The 19,665-nt window shown below is 39.6% G+C and overlaps 1 protein-coding gene and 1 long non-coding RNA gene across 3 annotated transcripts in view; both read right to left on the minus strand.

Moving 5' to 3' along the window:
* LOC134761888 (chitobiosyldiphosphodolichol beta-mannosyltransferase-like) overlaps positions 1 to 19,665 on the minus strand; it is a 966,630-nt gene that overhangs the window by 302,142 nt on the left and 644,823 nt on the right. The window lies entirely within an intron of this gene.
* LOC129047600 (uncharacterized) lies at positions 9,480 to 19,067 on the minus strand. 2 transcript variants are annotated; one of them, XR_008509373.2, is made up of 3 exons: positions 18,951 to 19,067; positions 12,007 to 12,186; positions 9,480 to 9,691 (listed from the first exon to the last, which is right to left on the minus strand). It is a non-coding gene; the product is annotated as an uncharacterized LOC129047600 (long non-coding RNA). The 2 variants fall into 2 exon arrangements; XR_008509374.2 differs by lacking the exon at positions 18,951 to 19,067 and adding an exon at positions 17,437 to 17,538.

The following is a 19,665-nucleotide window of genomic DNA, read 5'->3' on the forward strand; positions in this document are numbered from 1 at the left end:
TTTCCTTAAACAAAACCTGTAGTTTCAATTTCATGTCAGTTAAAAAAGCAATGAAATTGTTTTAACTTGATAAAGTAATTTAAAAGTTATTTTGTAAGAGTGAATCCTATAGGGTAGCCATGAATTCTGATAAAGACTGGTAGAAGCTACATTCATTAAAATCGCATGGTACTGGCACAGGGAAAGACAGGAGAGTAGAGGAGAATGGAAGCCATTGGATGAGCTAGGAATGCCTGGGCAATTGATATGCGGCAAGGTTTGTGTTTGCCCTGCAGTGAGTGTGCAGAACGTGCTGTGTGTTCTCTGTAGGATGTTTGGCTCTCCTCCAGCATCGAGATGGGCCTAGCATTTTAAATTCCTTAGAATCCTGCATAATTTTGTTTCTTTACTGTACAGGCTCAGATTTCTAAGACAACGGTGACATGAACCCAGACATGGGCCTTTTGTATGAGACAGAATATAGTGAGTGATGACATTTCTGCAGGCTCAGGAAATTTATACTTCTGGATGCAGCAAGAAACAGTTTCTATGTCATTGCTGGGAAGACAAGTCTGCCATGACTTTTCAGAACAGCCTTTATCTCAAGGCTGAAAAACTAACAGGAACACAGAAATAATTAGGTAAACACACAAAATGAATGTCTTTTAGTGAAATCAAACATGAACTACATAAAAAAGTGATCACTGTGCATATTTTGGCTACTAGATGAGCAAACACAAATTAAAAAGCGAGCCAGAAACAATTCTTGCAATACCTATGATAAAGGATGTTAAATACGCACAGTTTTAGAAATCAGTAAGTACAGATGAGTGAGCCAGCAGAAAAATAGGTAACAAGAAAGAAAAATAACCAATGAACATTCAAAAAGAGCTTATTCTCAGAAATAATTTTTACAAGGTATGGTGAGACAAGCAGGAATAATATATTCACTCATATGATTGACAAAGATTAAAACAATTGATAATAATTAGTATTGGTAAGAATATTCATTGTTAAAAGATACTTCCGTATATTTCAGTAAGAGGAAAAAAGTGTGTGAACAGTTTCTAGAGTGGGCAATTGGCCAGGTGAGGTGGCTCACACCTTTAATCCCAGCATTTTGGGAGGCTGAGGTGGGCAGATCATGAGATCAGGAGTTCGAGATAAGCCTGGCCAACACAGTGAAACCCCATCTCTACTAAAAATACAAAAATTAGCTGGGTGTGGTGGCATACGCCTGTAGTCCCAGCTACTCGGGAGGCTGAGGCAGGAAAATTGCTTGAACCTGGGAGGCAGAGGTTGCAGTGAGCTGAGATCATGCCATTGTTCTCCAGCCTTGGGGGACAGAGTGAGATTCCATCTCAAAAACAAATAAATAAAGGAATAAAAATAAAACTTGAAATATGCATAGCTGTTGACATTCCATTTCTAGGAATTTTTACAAAGTAGTAGGCATATACATTTTAAAAGATATATGCACAGTCATATAAATATATGAGGCAAATACATATGAACAAATATTAAATCACCTCTGAGATAATATTTAAATATGAAAAACATGCAATGGAGCTGGCTGTGAAGTTTAAGACAGATATTTATGCGATTTATTTGCAAAGGGAATGAATTAAAATGCTTTGAATGGTAAATGGTGGTTATAGTTGAAGGGAGAAGCTATGGGGGTTTTCTACTTTCTTTTTTTTTTTACATTTCTCTATTATTTGGGATTTTGTAATATGTAAGTGTTATTTTTTAAAATTAGAAGAATAATAGATTTAAGTGCAAGCAAATTATAACATTGAAATTCTAGGACTGACCTGGGTTTATTTTTCCACTAACTTTTAACCAATTCTTTCTTCCTTTAATGAAGATTCTCTAGGGAGGTTGTAACTAACCAACTGCCATATTGGTTTATCCTTTTAAGTCTGAAACATCTAGCCAATTTGCTTCAAAATCTTTTCCAATTACTTTCCTCACCTGTGAAGGACCTTCCTTATTCTATTGTTATGACAGCTTGACTCTTGGCCCCACTACTTGCCTACAGGCCTCTACCTCACCTTTACACCATTCTCCTACGAGATGGTCAGAGGACAGCGTCATACCCACGGGTTGAGGAAAACCAGGGCAAGTGTCAGCTGAGAATTAGGGAGCAGGAGAGGTGGACCCTGTTGTCATGGAGGAGCAGGATCTTGGATTAGTGAGATGTTGATCTTTGTATAATCTTCACATCACTGCAAGTCCCTCTGACAGAACCTCAGCCGTCTAATTTTATCTTCTTGTTTCTTCCCATCAGGTCTTCAAGAACCTCGGCTGTTTAACGATGAGACTCCACGTTTTCCTCACTGCTCTTTTTGCCATCTTCCAGGTACTACCCGGTAAATATCAACATCATGGCCCTTTCTTCTTCTTATTATTGTGCTTTTTCCTCTCCCTAAGTCAACAACAGTTGGAAGGTTAAGGATTAGGGGGCTACTTAGAGGTCATCACTACACCCCAAAATAACTTACTGAAAAGGTAAAAGAAATTCCTTTGTAACTGTCTGCTGTGTCTTCATGATGTTAAAAGTCCTGTTAAGGTCCGGGCGCGGAGGTTCACGCCTGTAATCCCAGCACTTTGGGAGGCCAAGGCAGGCGAATCACGAAGTCAGGAGATCCAGACCGTCCTGGCTAACATGGTGAAAGCCCGTCTCTAATAAAAGTACAAAAAAATTAGCCGGGCGTGGTGGCGGGCGCCTATAGTCCCAGCTGCTGGGGAGACTGAGGCAGGAGAATGGCGACAACCCGGGAGGCGGAGCTTGCAGTGAGCAGAGATCGCGCCACTGCACTCCAGCCTGAGCGACAGAGCAAGACTCCTTCTCAAAAAAAAAAAGTCCTGTTAGGTCACTATCTTCTACTCTTCTGCTTTCCCCCAATGAATTGGGTGATTTGAGGACCAAATCTATTGACTCATGTGATCAGTATAAACTGGGGTGGAGACAAAGATTCTTTGTATTTGCCCTGACCAGAGACCTGGTGCCACTCATCACAGTGATGACTTCAGTTTGCCTGAACAGGGCTTCCGTCTTAACAGACTGTGAGAGTTGGGCCAGGTCATGTGGGGTAGGACAGCAGGGGTGCCGGGAGAGATGGACCAGGAGATAGGTATTGATCGTACTGCACCCCTGACACATGAACCAACGCCTGTTTATTCCCAAGGGAGGAAAGATGATTTGGTCAGTAGCTATACTAATAACAATGGGAACTTATGGGAGATTGAGAGGGTGAAGGGAGGAGAGGCTGAGGCCTTGGAATCAAACCCACTTGCTGTTAGTGTTTAGCTGGGAAAGGTGGAGATTCCATCTGCATGGTGATCTCTCCTGCTTTCCTCCTCAGACTTTTGGCTTCATACAAACATCTTTCCATTTTTCAGGTATCACTAGGGCACTCCATTTTGAAAGACCCTGCTACCTTAGAGGTGGGATCTGTCTGAAGCGCGGAACACCGAATTGTGAGCCTTTCAGAGGACCCTGCAGAGCTTTCACTGTCTGCTGTAAAATAAGGAGAAGCTGATGGAGGAGCCCGGCAAGGAACACAGGTGCGGGATGTGAAGCATGGCTCCTTTAGTCCAAATGAGAGCAAACATTACTCAAGTCCACATAATTGATTATTATCATCAGGAATGATTAAAGAAAGTTATGTTTCCCATGAAGGGATAGGCACCGGTTAGGAGAAAATTATAATTAAACTTATATTATGTTTTAAAGTTTGCAAAGCATTTTATTCACATAACATATTTAATCCTTAAACCCATTTTGGTTTATAAACTCCGTTTCACAGATGTAGAAACCGAAACTCAGCTAGGTTAAATAACTTGCCTAAGATCACGCAGTCTAAGATTTTTCTTTCAGTGGTTTGGCAACACTTTATCTGCATGGAAGGGAGAGTAGATATGAAAGAATTTACTACAGTTTGGGGAGGAGATGTGAGGACAGAGCTGGGCTTGGGACCCCCTGCAGTGGGTATTGTGCTGAGTAGGAGGAACCTACTGAGGGTGTACAGTGCTGGGAGCATTGCCGTGTTGGGATATGGAGGTGGAAGGCACAGCTGTCCAGAGAGACTACCCAAAGTAGTCAGTCCCACGCAGAGATGTAGGCAGAAGTCTGTTGAGAGGTAGGAATTCCAGATGCAGGTCAGAGGCTTATGCTGCAAGGCTGGAGTCCTGGGGCCGGTATGATTATTGTGTGTCTTCCTTGGCCACTTTTCTTTTCCAGGTCTCGGCATCAGCTGTAGTGTCCTGAGCAAGTCTTCCCTCTACTACGAGCGTCTGTGTCCTGCTCTGGTGTGGGAGTTAGCTTAGAGATGACCATTGCTTTCTGTAATTCACAACGCAAGTTTGGGGTGGGAGGATGGAGACAGAAAATACCGCAAGGTGCCCCGGAAGATGGAGGACAAAAAGAAAGATGAGATACACTAACATGCAGCCAACACGTAAATAATCACATGGAAAAGAAGAGTTTCACTGACAGCGTGAGGACTAACAAACGGAACCATTGGTCAGGTCTCAATCAATGAGCAACTACAGAAAATTCAGCACAGGGGCCGGGCACGGTGGCTCACGCCTGTAATCCCAGCACTTCGGGAAGTCGAGGAGGGTGGATCATGAGGTCAAGAGATTGAGACCATCCTGGCTAACACAGTGAAACCCCGTCTCTACTAAAAATACAAAAAATTAACCGGGCGTGGTGTCGGGCGCCTGTAGTCCCAGCTACTCGGGAGGCTGAGGCAGGAGAATGGCTTGAACCCGGGAGGCGGAGCTTGCAGTGGGCCGAGATCTTGCCACTGCACTTCAGCCTGGGCGACAGAGCGAGACTCCGTCTCAAAAAAAAAAGGAAAAGAAAAGAAAATTTAGCATAGGTTTGCAAATGAACAATCAGTAGGGATATCCAGGTAAACATACAAATATTAACTTCTCCAATTGTTTTTTCATTGGCACTGGCTTCCTATACTGTCTGTCTACAGGGATTATTACAGGATTTTGAATATTTTTGGTGCCTATGAACTTGGTTCACAGCATGCTCTGTCAGAACGGTTTATCTGTCCATCAGGAAAATGGTCTAACTCCAGGGAAGTTACTTGCTCCACGCTGTACTCTTTGGAAGCAAGTCCTTAAGCTTAGGCCACGCTTAAGGTGTAGGGAATTAGACTCCACTTCCTCAAAGTGCTGTATCTACATAAGTTATTTGCAATTTTTCTGTATGGGAAATTTGTCACTTCTCCTTTATTTATTGAATCACTTATTTATATCGACATAAACTTATGGATATTATTTTATACATCAGTTAATAATCCAAGACTATGATACTTTTTTTGTTGTTGCTCAAATATTCTAGCTTTGGCCATCAGGAGCTCTTTCTGTTAACCTTTGTGTCACTTTGACCTACTACCCTCAACCTTTTGTTTTTGAGCACTTTTTAGTTTTTGGAATCTTAGAAAAATGCTTTCACAAAATGGCTAATCTCTTGGTTAATGTGGTGTCTGCTAGGATTTTTCTCTACATAGCTATTGTTTCTCTTTGAAAGTACTAAATAACTTGGGGGAGATACTTTGCAATTATGCAAATATCCTATTTCTGCTTAAACTTTCACTCTTTAATGATGGATCTTGCCTGTAGTAATTATTAGTGTTTTGTTTTACTGTTAATTTTCTATTTCCTCATCGCCCCTTCCTTTATTAATCATTCATTAATGAAGAGCTGTCCCTTATTGATTTGGTTATTTGTTCATATCAAATATGACTCATGAGTATTTATTTTATCCTTTGGGTTATAACTCAAAACTTTAATTTTTATTAGGTTGGCTCAAGTTTGGCCATTGGGAGCTCTTTCAGGTTTCTTTTGCCTTTATGCTCTCTTTTATTTATTTATTTATTTTTTTTTGAGCATTTCCTGACTTTCTGACATTACAAGGTGTTCCATGTTTATCTTATATTTTCTCTGCCCCAGTACTGGAATGAATTGGTTCTTTAAGGATTCTGGGTCCATTTACTGAAACATAGTACTTAGAAATCAAGACCATGAATTGGTTCTTTAAGGATTTTGGGTCCACTTCCATTTACTGAAACATAGTGCTTAGAAACCAAGACCATGAATTGGTTCTTTAAGGATTCTGGGTCCACTTACTGAAACATACTACTTAGAAATCAAGAGCATGAATTGGTTCTTTAAGGATTCTGGGTCCACTTACTGAAACATAGTACTTAGAAATCAAGACCATTAATTGGTTCTTTAAGGATTTTGGATCCACTTCCATTTGCTGAAACATGGTACTTAGAAACCAAGACCATGAATTGGTTCTTTAAGTATTCTGGGTCAACTTCCATTTACTGAAACATAGTACTTAGAAACCAAGACCATGAATTGGTTCTTTAAGGGTTCTGGGTCCACTTACTGAAACATAGTACTTAGAAACCAAGACCATGAATGGGTTCTTTAAGGATTCTGGGTCCACTTACTGAGACATAGTACTTAGAAATCAAGACCATGAATTGGTTCTTTAAGGATTCTGGGTCCATTTACTGAAACATAGTACTTAGAAACCAAGACCTGAGCACCAGGTATACTCATTGCTACTGAGATGTCAGTGTTTCTTGTTTTCATAAGAGGTTAGATTTAGGAAACATACATGTGAATATTAATTTATCCACTCACACATGTGTGTGCGTGTGTATATAAATATATATATTATATATCCATGTATACATTTTTTTTTAAATCCATGCTCCACATTAATATCTTCAACTGCAACCCAAAATCACAGTGTTCATTCTGCCTTTCCCACTTCCTTACGTATAACCCATTTTCTAAAACTGCCTCTTATTATTTATAGTATTTTTTATTTGTTCAACATTAGGATACACATTGTTTTAAAATTGGTAACACAACTGCTGTTAGAAACAAATCTAACAATTGGGATGCAGTGCAGATGAAAGACAATATAAAGCCTTTTCATCTTTGTAGTACTCAATCAAAACAGTCTTTCAAAGTTACTTAAGTCAATTCCTTTCTTCCCCTTCCACTTTAGTATGTGTATTAGTCTGTTCTCACACTCGGGTATGAAGAAATACCTGAGACTGGGTAATTTACAAAGGAAAGAGGTTTAGTTGACTCACAGTTCTGCATGGATGGGGAGGCCTCAGGAAACTTACAATCATGGCAGAAGGCAAAAGGGAAGAAAGGCACCTTCTTCACAAGGTGTCAGGAAGGAGAAATGCCAAGCAAGAGGGGAAGAGTCCCTTATAAAACCATCAGCTCTTGTGAGAACTCACTCACTATCATGAGAACAGCATGTGGGAAACCAGTCCCATGATTCAATTACCTCTACCTAGTTGGAAATGTGGATATGGGGATTATGGGGATTATAATTCAAGGTGGGATTTGGGTGTGGACAAAACACCTAACCATATCAGTGTGGTCATATCATTAATTTTTTTAATACAGTTGGATTTATTTGTCACAATCTGCATTTCATTTTTCTTCCCATCAGGTTACTTTTTATATAGTAAAATTCAAAGTTTGTGGTTTTGAGTTCTGAAGGATTTGCATATGCAGAGCTCTGTGTTCATTGCCACACTTCTATATGGAACGTTGCTTTCACCCCCAGTTTCTTTGTAGTAGTCTATTTTCACACTGCTGATAAAGATATACCCGAGACTAGGCAATTTACAAAAGAAAGAGGTTTATTAGACTTACACTTCCACGTGGCTGAGGAGGCCTCACAGTCATGGTGGAAGGCAAAAGGCATGACTTACATGGTGACAGACAAGAGAAGAGGGCTTGTGCAGGGAAACTGCCCTTTTTAAAGTCATCAGATCTCATGAAACTTGTTTGCTATCAGGAGAGCAGCATGGGAAAGACTTGCCCCCATGATTCAGTTTCCTCCTGCTGGGTCCCTCCCACAACACATGGGAATTCAAGATGATATTTGGGTGGGGACACAGCCAAACCATATCACCATTTACAGACAAACCCTTCCTGTGACTCTGAAACCCCGACAGCCACTGATCTGGTTTCTGAGCTCACAGTTTTGCCTTTAGTGTCATATAAATGGAGTCATGCAATCTGTAGCCTTTATGTCTGGCTTCCTTAATTCAGCAACAGCCCTTTAAGAGTCATCCAAGTTATTGTATGCATCAATCATTTATTCCTCTTTGTTACTGAGTAGTCTTTCATTACATGATGTTCTACAGTCAATTCACTGGTCAAAAGACAGCTGTGTTGCTTACAATTTGGGACAATTATTGATAGAACTGCTATAAACATTTACATACATGTTTTCAGTTTGAACATACATTTTCATTCCTCTATGATGAATACCCATGTGAGGGATTGTTGAGTCATTAGGTAAGTGTATATTTTACTTCACAAGGAACTGCCAAACTGTCTTCCAGAGTAGCCATACTATTTTGCATTCCCATCAATGGTGTATGAGAGTTCAATTTGGTACAATAAAGGAAGCTGCTAAGAGAAAAGATGATTAAGAAATTGTTTTTGGACTGTTTCAAAATGGGAGACATTAAGTTACTGCTGAATATTGGACTTTCCAGTCTAATCAGCAGTCTTCCACTGTAAAATTTGATCTTATCTATGCTGAAAACAATTCCTTGGGTTCTAAGAAAATGGTTCTAAAGAAATCTTGATATTTGGAAAGATGCCTTTGGAGAGAAGAAAATAATCCCTGTCTCTCTAAATCTTGATCTTCTGTAAATCAATGAGTTGATTTCAGTAATGTCTGAGTTCTGATTCTATGTGTTAATGCCTAAGTGCCAAGTTAAATATTTCTGTAGAAGGCCAACTTATTTTCCTAGCTGTTTAATAATCAACTGGGATTCATCACTTGATACCCAAGAGCTGTTAAGGGGCAAGGATAAAAACAAGTGAGAACAAAATCTCTGTGAGAGCTGAGTGTGGTAGCTCACTTTTGTAATCTGAGCACTTTGGATGGGAGAATCGTTTGAGGTCAGTCTGGCAACACAGAGAGATCACTACAAAAAATTTTTTTTAAGTTAGCCAGGCATGGTGGAGCATGCCTGTTGTCCCAGCTCCTAGGGAGGTTAAGGTAGGCGAATTACTTGAGCCCGGTAGTTTGAGGTTGCAGTGAGCCATGATTTCACCATTGCACTCCAGCCTGGGAGACAAAGTGAGACCCTGTCTTAAAAACAAAAACAAAAATAAAACCTCTGTGACTTTTTAACTTATAGCCAACCAACACACACACACACACACACACACACACACACAGCCTTCATCCAAAAATCCATAGAGTCACAGACATATAAACAGCATACAGGTGTCTTAGAGAATACCCATTTCAGTGGTTAGAGGTGAAGAAACTGAAATCTAGGAAAAGAAAGGCCTTATCCAAAAATCAATCAGGGAGTTAGTGGCGTGACCAAACCCAGATTCTACATTCTCCCGTCTCTGGTCCAATGGCCTAAAAGTTAAACATGTTCTCAGAAAGAGGGTCCACATGAGTGGTGATGCCTTTATTAAGCAGAAGTCAGAGGCTGTGGTTCTCCTGGGCTACCCTGAGGCCACTCCAGCTGTTGCAGCTACAGCCTACAGCAGTGTTTGTACCGGCTTTTGCACTGTGCAGGGAGGATAGAGCAGCCGTGGGTGTTTTGGTGCCTGCAGACACCACCCATGTGTTCACATCCATGGAATCTATCCTTTCTCTCATATCCTATAAGGGAAGAAGGGGGAAAGAAGCAAAAAAGTAAAATCCTGTTTAAAAAACGTTACTAGAATTAATCTTCTTTAGCACACGATAGTCCACAGGCAAAACTAGCTCTGCTTCTTTTGGTATGACGTGTGAACTTAGGACAGTTTTTACATCTTTAAATTATTTTAAAAAATTCAAAACCAAATTTTTGGTGATACATGAAAATTATATGAAACTCAAATTTCAGTGTCCATAAATAAAGTTCTAGAGGACAACAGCCACGCTTATTTATTTACACATTATCTATGGCTGCTTTCATCATACACAGGCAGAGATGAGTTATTATGACAGAGATCACATGGTCCACAAAGTCCAAAGAATTCACTACCTGGTCCTTTACAGGAAAAGCTCACTGACTGCTGTAGTAGTCTCTTCTGACTGTGTCAGAATATATAGGAATATAAAATTCACTTCCTTCCACATGCTCTCCATAAAAGCTTTCTAAAGTGCCTTGCTTCTTCTTGACAGGGCAAAACTTTACAAGTATTGAGTACGAATTAGTCAATAAGTATTTAATGAATAGATAACTAGAGTGATGTCCTGAGTATTCTGATTCCTGAATACGGTGCGCCTTCCGTATTCTGTGAAGTGTGAATTCTTTCATAGTTTGTGATCCTTTCAATGCCAAAGCCGAGGCATGGAGTAGGCACCTGCCTTCCTACGCTCAGTGAGCTAGGCTGGAAAGAGAATGACAAGACAGGCAGGAGGTTGACCTTAGTCCTAAAGAGAGCAGGTCTAGAGAGCCAGAGAGAGAATGACCAACAACCATAAGAAAACAGTGAGTATGAAGTGTTTCCATTAGAGTTTACGTCTCTTAAAGGCATGGCATTGTGATGGAAAGCATACTTAACTAGGATTAGGAAACTTGGTTTCTAATTCATGCTCCATCCACCGCAACTATACTTATTGGCAACCAGGTTTTCCTATGTGAGTCACAGACGCTCCTAATGTCTCAAAAGGAAGACACATATACAGATACGGGTATACGTTCATATCTGTATCTACATCCATATCTATAGCTATGTATCTGTCTATCATCTATGTAATCTAACCTCTATCATCTATATTCTATTAACCATCTGTCTATCTATCATCTATCTATGTCATCTATCAACAATCATCTATCTTTCACAATCAGGCTGTTAGGCTGTTCACCAAATAGATCTGGCTCTCTATTTTCTTGATACCAAGTAGGATTGCCTCCCTATCTTTTGTTAGGAAGTGCCCATGAGACTTGCTTGGGTAATAAATTTTGAGCAGAAGAAATGTGTCCTTTCAGGGTTGAAGCCCTTACCTGCAAGTGGGAGAACCTCAGAGCTCTTTCCTTTGCAGTGGCCAGCAGTTGTCAAGGTGGTGGCCGCTCTACCAGTGGGGGCTGAGCAACTACAGTAGGCAGTGCAGCCCTGTGACCATGATGCATTTGTAACAGAAGTGGGAATTAAATCTTTGCTCTTTTAGGATACCAAGATTTGAACGTTGTTTTCGCCATATCATAACCTGGCCCATGCTAACATATGCAAAAGGTTGCCAGGAAAATGTGAGACCTCTAGTTAAATTTGAATATCAGATAAACAATGAATAATCTTGTAGTATAAGCTTGTCCCAAGTGTTGCATGGGACATACACATATTTAAAACTGTTCCTTTTTGTATATAATTTAATAAGTAAACCTATTTTCAAGTATTGTTGAGTATTTGGTAAGAGCATAATCTTGGGAATGAAACCAACTTTAAGCTTGAATCTAGGCTTCACCACATATAATCCTTTTGACTTTGGACAAGTGATGCCATTTCTTAGTCTCATACGTAAGGCAGGGCTAAAAATACCTGCCCCAGAAATATTGTTATGAGAAGTACATGGGAGATAACATGTTAAAACACAACACATCTTTGCTGTGATGTCTGGTAAAGAGAAAGTGGTCAGCATTATTTGTTATTAGTATTAATGTTGTCGTTGCCGTTGCTTTGGTTCACATGGAAATGGTTAGTAAGCTGTGATGCCTACTATTAATGTTATCTATCACAATTGTTAGTTATGTCTGGTATCTATTGCAACAACTAGATGAAGGTAATCTTGGGAAAAAATTTTAAATTTCTTTAAGCTTCTCTCTCCTGATTTGTAAAATGAAATTTATTGTACATGCTGTGCTTTTTCTCAGCTATGCAGCTGTTCAGTTATTCCATATTTCAGTGCATCCTTGGCTGATGAATCAATTTGGCCTACGTCAGCTCCAAGGGCATCCACCTCATCATCCTCCAGGTGGACTTGTAGCTTACCTGAGGCTGTTTGTATCAGACATCCAAGAAGGAGAAAGAGAAGGAACAGCAGTCTCATGATGGGAAATGAGTGGTCAGGATTATACGACGGCCTTACAGCCTGAAGGTGGCCCTTTCTTCAGTGTACATCAGTTGAGGAGGACAAGTGATCTGGGAATGAGTTTGAATTCAGCTGCGAAACTAACACAGGAATAGAAAACCAAATATTGCACGTTCTCACTTATAAATAAGAGCTAAGCATTGAGAAGACATGGACATAAATATGGGAATTATAGACACTGTGAACTACTAGAGGGTGGAGGGAGGAGTTGGGTTAAAAAATTACCTATCTGGTACTATGTTCAGTACCAGGGTAATGAGATACATACTCACAACCACAGCATAATACAATATTCCCATATAACAAATCTGCGCATGTACCTACTGTATCTAAAGTAAGGTGAAATTTTAAAAAATGAACATACATAGAGTAAATGGATCATTTTTGAAATAATTTTGGGTAACTAATACTTAAATCCAGAAGCAGCATTTTATTGCACTTTTGTTTCATTTTAGCCAATTTCTGCATGTATGTGGCTAAGCACAGAACGGCGTGATGCAAAAACGACTAAAGAGATCTGCTGAGCTACCTGCAAATGTCTTTCAGAAATAAAATAAAGCATCCTTTAGTAGTGATGCTTCTTGTCAAGAGCAAATGACTCCACTTAAAGTAAATCACTGCAAAATTTAAAAAGAAGAAGAATAACAACAACAACAATTCAACTAGAGAGAAAAAGCTTGCATTCCTGATTCAAATGTTCAAATTATGGCATGGGTGTAAGCTGAGAATGTTCCATCTGTGGACTCATGATTACAGATCCAAGTCTCCTCCTGTTCAAATAGAAGGGCTTCACAGTAATTTTGCATTTTCTGGTGGATTTTCATTTCTGCTTATAGCTCTGAGGTTTGGTACCTTTTTTTCCCCCAGAATAAATTATTATAAAATAGTGATTTTGAGGATTCATCCATTTATTCATTTATCCTCATTCATTTCATGTCCCTGCATCTATCAACTTTCTTTTCGGAAATACAAATAAAACCACCCTTTAAAATTTTTTGTTTTTTCCATTCTATAAAAAAGTTTATTTTTAATGCCAGACCATGTAAGGGCAGCTATTTTAAAATTGCATTTTGATTAAAATTGCATTTTGAGTTCTTTTGTCAACTGCCTGTTTCCACACATCTACAGACTAAATAAACCAATATTTAAAACCACTGACATTACATTATTTCAGATCTGAAAGTGCTTCATGAGTCATTAAAGAGAGGTTAAATTCTCTCTCTTCTTTTCAAATTTTGGTAGGTTTTGGGGTACGGATAGTTTTTTGTTACATGGATGAATTATATAGTGATGAATTCTGAGATTTTAGTACACCTGTCACCTGAGTAGAGTACATTGTACCTAATATGTAGTTTTGTATCCCTAGCCCTGCCGCCTTCTGAGTCTCTAAAATCCATCATATCACTCTGTATGCCTTTTTGTACTCATAGCCTACCTCCCACTTATAAATGAGAACATATGTTTTTTTTGGAAAACCACCCATTTTAGAAGCTAAAAAAGGAGAAGAAATGCTGTAAATGGAAATTACCTTTTTTCCTTTGTTGAGTTCAATTTTTGATTTTTTTTTTTTTTTTGCTACCTGGTTAAAAGAGATAATTCTAGGCAGGCTATTACCATGTCAATGTTTTGCATAGATTACAACTAGGTGACACATTAGGGGCCAAAGAATTTCTTAATCCATGTAGTGCAATGCATTCTTATGGTAAAGGAATTAAAGAGCAGAAAATATACAAGGTAGAACACTGAAATTCCTCCTTGTCTCTTTCCCCTCCACATCTGTGTTGCTTTATATTGTTTCTACATCTCACTCCTTCTCCACACTGTGAGCTTCTAAAGTAACAGGCACTGTCTGTTACCTTACTTCCTCAGCCCCTGAGCAGTACCTAGCAGAGACGAGGTACTCACGTATTTGTTTAAACAAATGGAACTTGAACGAAAGAATCAATACATGAATGAATAAATGGATGGAGGGAGGAAGGAGGTAAGGAAGTGCTGTGGTCTAAATGTTCGAATATTTGTGTCTCCCCATTCATCTGTTGAAATGCCAACCCCCAAGGTGGTGATGATATTACAAGGTGCAGGCTTTGGGGAGGTGATTAAGTCATGGAGCTGAAGCCCTTGTGATGGGATTGCTGCCCTTATAAAAAGAGGCCTGAAGGAGCTCATTAGTACCTTTCACCACGTGACAATACAGAGAAGGAAGCGACCTCTCTCCAGACACCTATGCTGGTGTCTTGATCTTGGACTTCCAGCCTCAAGAACTGTGAGAAGTAAACTTCTGTTCTTTATAAGCCACTTTGTTTATATTACTTTTAATAGCATCCCAGATGGACTAAGGCAGAAAGGAAGGAAGAAAAGAAGGAAGGAAAGCAGGGAGGAAACTCAGGAATGCATATCTTTCAACCTCTCTAACAGTGGTCACCCTACATTAATAATCAGTATGTGTTGAGAAGCCAAAAGGTAGATTGTTGCTGAGATGTAGACATCAGAGAAATCAGCCAAGCTCTGACGTAAGCTGTGGTCTTTGCAAAAATAGAGACAATTGTTTTTTTTGTACCTAAGAATAAAAGAGCTCTAAAGTCAGATAACCCCGGTTTCAAAGCTTTTGCTCTGCCATTCTTCAACTGAGTGATCTTGTGCAAATAATTCAACCTTTCAAAGCTCCAGTGTCTCCTGTTTATTTGGTGATGGCTATAGTGTCAACTTTGTACTCTTCATCTCAGAAAAAAAAAAAAAAATCTTAGGAGGAGTCAATTGCTACCCAATACCTATCCACACAGAGTTGTGTTTTAACTAGGATCACCACAAGAGTTTCAACCCCATCAAACAGTGGGCGAAGGATGTGAACAGACATTTCTCAAAAAAAGACATTTATGCAGCCAACAAACATATGAAAAAAAGCTCATCATCATTGGTCATTAGAGAAATGCAAATGAACCTAACCTGTAAGAGGAACTTTTAAGTCAACTTCTGTATACCTGAAATCACACAAGACACTACTTTCCTCCATAAGGCCTGGAATGTCTCAAAAACATCTCTAAAATTTAAAACTTAATAAGGACAACTTTGCCTTTTAGCGCCCATGGAATTAGAGGCTGGTAGGGAAACTTTGGCCATTTTGGGTGTGGGAGAAAGATGTTCTTAGATAAGGCCTAAAATTGTAGGAACACACTGAATTTCACTTATTAAATGTTAGCATAACTTAAGATTACATAATTTAATAAAATAATATAGAAACTCCTCTGTCACTCCAGTAAGAATGAACATTCTTGAACACCTATCATGCACCATGAATCTTGAAAGTGGTATCTTAGTTGACATAACTTTTATATGAGATAGGCATTTCCTCTGAGCAAGTCAATGCAGGTTATACAACTAGTGATTGAGCTGGGATTTGAACGATCCACAATCAAAACTTTTGCTTATTTTACAGTCTTTCTTGCTAAAAAAGAAAGATAATACTTTTTAAGTAAAGGAACACATCTCTAGTGAGATAAACTAGTTCTGTGTGTTTGACAGCAAAAGAGCTTGAGGTTTAGAGAATGAACAGGGTCACGCATAAAAGGTTGTCTGAATTGCACTTCCCTAACAAAGGGAGAAAGTCTGCATCAGGTGGGTCACGGTGGGTCAAGTGGGTGAAGTTCAGTGCTCCCTAAGCAAGCTCACCAAATAATTTATAACCCAAACAGAAACATTTTTTAGGGGCCTGTTATTGATGGTTACACTGGAACAACAGACATAAACTTGGACGGCCCCCAGACAATCTGGGTATATTGCTACCCTGTCCCTAAGGAAACTCCTTTGTTAGTAACCACAAATTTCTCTGCTGCAGGCTTAGTTAAAGCCTTGGAGTTGATCACTGTCTCTCTAATGTCCTCCCCATCACCACCCTAGAAATTGACAACAACACATTGACCAATCACAGGGTTCTCCTAGGACACAGAGATCATTGTTGGCACTGGCTTATCTTTCTAGCTAGTCCCAGTTTTCTCTTTCAGCCCAAAGATTATGGTAGGAAAAGACTTCAGAAACAGTAACACCTTCTTCCACTGGGAAGTCATGTCAGCAATTCAATAAGTATGCATTTCTGATTTTACACTAAGGTTAAACACACTTTTACTTCTAATTACATACCATCCACAATTGCATCCTAAAAGAAACAGCATTGTCACAGGTAAACATTCTTCTGGGAGGAGATGCTGAGAGGGTTTTCCTGCTTACCCACTCTTGGGGAGTGTACAAATTCATCCATCTATTAGAAAATCCTCATCACGCAAGGATAACGTCAAATTATTTTTGGAACAAAGTGAGGGTATCAGTGAACAATTTCTTTAATATTTTAGCCCATGTATCACCCCCTGGGTTGGGAGGGGGTCTGGTGAGGATGCTCTAATCTGCCTATCTTCAGTGTCTCTGTGCAAAAGTGGCCTCCTCCAGCCCCTTACTCAGCCTGAGATCAAGTCTTCATTCTTGCTCCTTATTTACCTCTGTCCTTAGACAACTCCATGAAACTCTCAGTAAATGAAGTAAGTATGTTTCTGACATTTTCCCTTGGTCCAGGGCAAACGTAGAGATTAAATGTTTCCACTTTGAAACTTTCAGTCAGTATTTGAATCTTTTACTATATAGATATCTATTTTTGTTTAGTGATCCTGACCCAGAATAAAAGTAATATTTCTGGTAAAATATTTTAAATAAGTCACACAATTTAACACAGAGCCTGTGAGGGTTTTGCTCCCTTGGCCTCAACAATAGTATTTTTCTGATAGTAATGATGATGATGATGAATATGTCCTAATCCATTTGTGATGCTATAACAAAATACCTTAGAATGAGTCATTTATAAACAATAGAAACGCATCACTCACAGAGGCTGGGAAGTCCCAGATCAAGACCCTGGCAGATTCGGTGTCTGGTGAGAGCCCATTCCTTACAGAAGGTGGCTTCTAACTGGACACTCACAAGGTAGAAAAGGCAAGGGAGCTCTCTAGGACCTCTTTTATAAGGGTCTTAACTATTTGTGAGGGCTCTGCCTTCATGACCTAATCACTTCCCAAAGGTTCCACTTCTTAATACTATTGCATTGGGGATTAGATTTCAGCATGAATTTTGGGGAAGAGACACAAACACTCAAACCACAGCAAATAATGATGGTGATAATAATACTGATAATCATAATAATAATATTAATAATAATACCACTAGAAAGTAAAGTGGGGGCTGAAATCTGTTGTCTACATTCCTGTCTCCTACACTTACACCCTGAAAGCAATCCTCTTTATTGCCTCCCACCCCTTCTCTAACCCCAGTTGGCCCTACTGGAAACCCACCTTGCAGTTGGTTCCTCCACCCTCCACAGGCTGTGTGCTGTATGTCCCTTTGGGCAACACAGCTGAGAGCAGCTCCAGTGACCACATAATTAGGGGTCAGATCAATGGGCAGAGGCAGGGTTGAGTGAGGTCATGCAGAAGGCATTGTGACCCTATTGACAGAAGTCAGGTTTGAGTGGCAGTGAGGGAAAGAAGGGTGGTAGGATGTGGGGACTGTGTAGGCACCCCTTTCATAGGGTTTCCCTGAAAAGCTGGGCAAACACAAAAGATGACAGCTCTTGTGTGTGCAAAAAGTGTTTTTCTTTTAGTTGGTATAGATGCAGTAGAGGGGAATAAGAGATACAGCAGGTGAGAGAAAGAATTGCTGGAGTCCTGATGTGGTTTGGCTCTGTGTCTCCACCCAAATCTCATCTCCAATTGTAATCCCCACATGTCAAGGGAGGGATCTGGTGGGAGGTGATTAGATCATGGAGGCGGTTTCTCCCATGCTGTTCTTGTGACAGTGAGTGAGTTCTCATGAAATCCGATGGTTTAAAAATGGTGCTTCCCTCTTCTCTCTCTCTCCTGCTGCCATGTAAGACGTGCCTGCTTCCTCTTTGCCTTCTGCCATGATTGTAAGTTTCCTCAGGCCTCCCCAACCCTACAGAACTGTGAGTCAATTAAACCTACCTTTATTTTTTAATAAATTACTCAGTTCTTTATAGCAGTGTGAAAAGGACTAATACAAGTCCTGTCCATGAGTAAGCAAGGAAATGTGATCTACGACCCTTTCTCTCTTCTTCCCTCTTTACCCTTCCCTCCTTTGTTCCCTCCTTTCCTCTCTCCTTCCTTCCCTCCCTTTTCTTTATTCCTCCCACCCTGCTTTCCTCCCTCTCCTTTCCCCCTCCCTTTCCTTCTTCCTTTTTCCATCCCTTCTGTCTTTTCTTACCATTCTTTATCTCTCTCTCTCTCTTTCAGCGCTATGTCTTTTTTTTTTAACTTCTCTTTCAATACATGCCAGGACAAAATAAAGGAATGGTGAAACTAAAGTCATCTGAAAGCCAAAGGTTGTGATGGAGAATAGTGAAGAGACCACATTGCACACTTATGGCAAGGGTTCACTGTATAAAGTGCCCTAAGCATATTATGAGCTTCTCTAGGTGCCCCAAAACTCTTCCATTTAATTATAAAAGGATATACTTATAAAGAGATAGCCAGAATTTCTATCATTGAAATAAAATTAATCTTTTTACTTCCATTAAAATGGCACTTATCCCTGAAACATAGGCACCCCAGTCTTGCCAAGAAAAAGTGATGGGATCATCACAGGTTATTTCGGTCTGTTAGGTTGGGCCATGAAAACATAAAACTCTGAAACCTCCTTTAAAGCTATATGTACCTTCAATGTTAAAGGGAAGGTGCTTAGTTTTAACAAACAGTTCAAATAGTCTATTTGGTCTAGAGAAAGAATGAGTAATCAACTACAGTCAACCCTCAATTTATGTCAACCCTCTTGTTTCTCAGCTCCCACTTACCTGGAGCAGGCAACAAGGATAAAAATGGCAAAGTGAAGAGCAGGTAACAGACATTCATAGCTGGTGGCTGACCAGCCAAGTGACCAGCCAAGATTGCTACCTTCTTAAGAGTCTGACACTTTCTATGCAAATGCAGATCCTAAGAATGTACATTTTTGACCTCAGGTTATTGTGGATTATGATCTTTCACATCTGGAACTCAGATGACACTTGAAGGCATTGAAGGCAGCTTGATGTTTTGCAAGGCAGCAATTTGCTGTTTTTTTTTTTTTTTTTTAAGAATAGCACTTTGGGGGTTTGTGATTGATTAATGAAGAATTAGACCTTGAACCATAAGAATAAATCTCTGACAGTATATATTTACTCTTTGCCAATTCTATGCAGGAAGTGCTTTTGGTGTAGGAATATCCTGGAGATATGAAACCACGGAATGGAGACATATGCCCTCCACCCTCATCCAAGACTGAATCTGTTCGCAATAAATTCCAAGCAACAGATCTGAAATAAATGGCTTATTCATGTAATGCTGAGCTCAGAGTACCTTCTGAGGGAGAAAGAGTTATCATATGAGCCTTGGTCATTTCTATGATAAAAACATATAAAGTTCAGTAACTTGTTGTGAGGTTTTCATCATTTTTTTCTCCATTAAACAAATGTAGGCTTAGGTCTTTTGTGTTACTAATTTTATGCTCAATTCATGATTTGAAACTAGGAT

This window comes from Pongo abelii, chromosome 7 (genome assembly GCF_028885655.2).
Source record: "Pongo abelii isolate AG06213 chromosome 7, NHGRI_mPonAbe1-v2.0_pri, whole genome shotgun sequence".
Classification (NCBI taxonomy): Eukaryota; Metazoa; Chordata; class Mammalia; order Primates; family Hominidae; genus Pongo; species Pongo abelii.